At 40.4% G+C, this 2,827-nt stretch overlaps 1 pseudogene; it reads left to right on the top strand.

Annotated features, from left to right (window-relative positions):
- Positions 1-387: 387 nt before the first annotated feature.
- Positions 388-801, top strand: LOC149219409 (sucrose synthase 2 pseudogene; annotated as a pseudogene).
- The last annotated feature ends 2,026 nt before the right edge of the window (positions 802-2,827 follow it).

Genomic DNA, 2,827 nt, shown 5'->3' with positions numbered 1-2,827 from the left:
GAGACCCAACATACAATGAAGCTTGGACTGTTCACATCGAGGGTGGAAATTCTCAGTGAGGTAGGCCTGAACAGGACTTTCCCATGCAAATAATTCAAAAGGTGGTGAATTCGATGTGTTTAGGGGGTAGGAAAAATGTGAATGCAAGTTTGTCTATGAATTCAAAAGCCGTTTTCTTATTGCTGCCTGGAATTGTCTTCAGTGCAACATAGCCCATGCTTTGGAGAAGACCAAATATTTAGATTCAGACATATACTGAAAAATATGAAGAAAAATACCATTTCTCTTGCCAGTTTACTGCAGATCTAATTGCAATGAATCATACAGATTTTATTATCACTAGCATATATCAAGAGATTGTTGGGAGCAAGGATATTGTTGGCCAGTATGACAGGAACTGCTTTCACCCTTGCTGGTCTTTATCGTGTGGTTCATGGAATTGATGTTTTTGATCCCAAGTTCAACATTGTTTCTCCTGGAGCAGACATGCAGAGTTATTTCCCTTATACAGGGAAGCATCATCGTCTAACTGCTTTACATGGTTCAATTGAAAAACTCTTGTTCAATCCCGAACAGACAGCTGAACATGTGTGTATTTTGAATGACCATAAAAAGCCCATTATCTTTTCTATGGCAAGACTCAATAGAGTGAAAAGCATGACAGTACTGGTTGAATGGTTTGCAAAGAAAAAAACACTTGAGGGATACTTTCCTCCACATTCTGGGGAGGAAACCATATATAGAATTCCCATTCTTATCAGTGCACAAGCCAAAACAGAGTGTGAGGAAGCAATATATTGAGGCAGAGAAGAAAACTAAGGGTAAGGAAGCTAAGGGAAAGAAAAGCTAGGGTAAACCATCATAGTGAAACCATCACAAGGAAAGCAAGAGGAAAAGAAAGAAAAAAATACGGAAGAAACAGAGAGGAAAAGGAGAAATGGGCCAAATTGCTAAGCCTAGAATTGTGGGAGGAACAATGGCACAAACACCTCGGAAAAAATATTGCAGAAGAGAGCAAAGAATATTGAAAAAGGCCAAACAAGTAGGGACACACCTAGGGCAACCACAACACAGGTCAAGGAGAAGGCACCCCCAGCCAAGCAAGCCAAATCAGAGAAAACTGGTTCTACAGGAAGTTAGCAGACTATTTCTTCAAGAAGCCAGAAAACGGCCACTACAGGACTTTCTACAGGAAGTTTGAGGAGAGGGCAGCAGAAGGAGAAATTGGCCGAGATTTTAGCTAGGGAGGCAGCACCTGTGCTAGCCACCCTAAGGACATCCATCCCCTCCATGAACACTCATTTTTTTCAGGGTTCAGACACAATTTAGTCATGGTTCAACCTTCTACAGGAAGCTGCCGAACTTTCTACAGGAAGTTCTGTATTTTTACCAGAAACATCATGTAGAAGCCTTTGGGCAGGCCAGAATCAATTATGGAGAGGTATTTGAAGCTTGAAGTCTGTTGAGGAGGCATGCAACCACTCTTTTCTTCCATCCTTTACTGGTTTCATCTCCTTTCACCACCATTTCCACCATCAGATTGAATATACTTGCACAATCATACCAAAGTTGAGAATTCTCTAGGAAAAGAAGCACAGGGATTGAAAAGAAGCAAAGAGAAAAGCATGGTTTCATGACAGTGAAGAGGACATCACTTCAGAAGCTTGGCATGACAAGGAGGCCACCAGGGTCATCAAATATGAGGAGATATGTTGGTTGCTCAGAGGATGAGCAACACTTTCAGTAGGGGGGTGATGATGAGCCCCAAAAATGGATAATTATTTGGGCTCATTCAACCTCCTAATTCGACTTAATCCACCATTATCATTAGTTTATTGCATTTTTTTTATTATATTTATGCTAATAGAGTGAATTGGGTTAGTCATTATGCCAACAAGTCTAATGTGTGCTTTGTGTAGCCTTTTTGGTCAATTTGGAGACAAAATTGAAGGTTTTAATGAGCACTTGGCAGCCAAATTCGTGGGAGAACAAGGGAGAGGATTTGTAGGAAGGTGTCCCCTTCATTTATGGGCCCTTACCTCGAATTCTCCACCATCAGCTCGGAGTTCAAGGGCCACCAAATCAATTAGCACAAGGGCAACCAAGCAAGTCAAGTAGGACTGTTGTTAACTACAAGTCTTGGGCAGCCGAGTCCCTAAAGTTTAAGAGGACAGTTGGGGTCCTCAATTTGTAAAAATAAGAGGGCTTAGGGCCTCATTTCAGTTAGTCATTTTGGTTAGCTAGTTTTTAGTCATTTTGTAGCTGGTAGTTAGCCAATGGTTAGTCATTTTGTAGGTAGAAGTTAGTTATTTTGTATTTCGATTTTGAGGCAATAGATTAGCTTTGCTTTTAGCTCATTTTCAAGTTCTCCTTATGGAAAGTTTTGATGTAACTCTTCTTTTCTTGCTCAATAAAGATGAATCCAGCCTTGCACCAGCTCCAAGCCTCTCTTAGGAGGCTGTAGCTCTTGGGGTTGGGCCCATCTCAAGTGCCCAGTACCTCCTTTATTTACTTTCATGTGTCTTTGCTGCATTGTTAGAATAAAATCTGCTATTTAGATTTAAATGTTGTGTTGTTATTTAAGTTGCTCTTGATGATTAAAAATGTTCTTCATGTTTAGATTTACTTGATTGGTTAATCACAGGGAATATATTCAGAAAAAGGCTACCAAGTACTTTGGATCTCACCTCCCCCTCAATGGAATCATGAGCTGGGACCAATGTGACTTTGCTGCCAACAAAAAAACTGTCCTTTTTCTTCACCATGCAATTAGTAGTGTTGGATTTTTAGTTGTCGAACTTGATATCAGTTTTGATTGCATGCTTCA

The sequence above is a fragment of the Pinus tabuliformis genome, chromosome Q, assembly GCF_031772625.1.
Source record: "Pinus tabuliformis cultivar Carrire ecotype Pingquan chromosome Q, CPIR1, whole genome shotgun sequence".
Classification (NCBI taxonomy): Eukaryota; Viridiplantae; Streptophyta; class Pinopsida; order Pinales; family Pinaceae; genus Pinus; species Pinus tabuliformis.
Note: the sequence above shows the minus strand (reverse complement) of the source record. Positions and strands in the feature narration are given on the sequence as shown.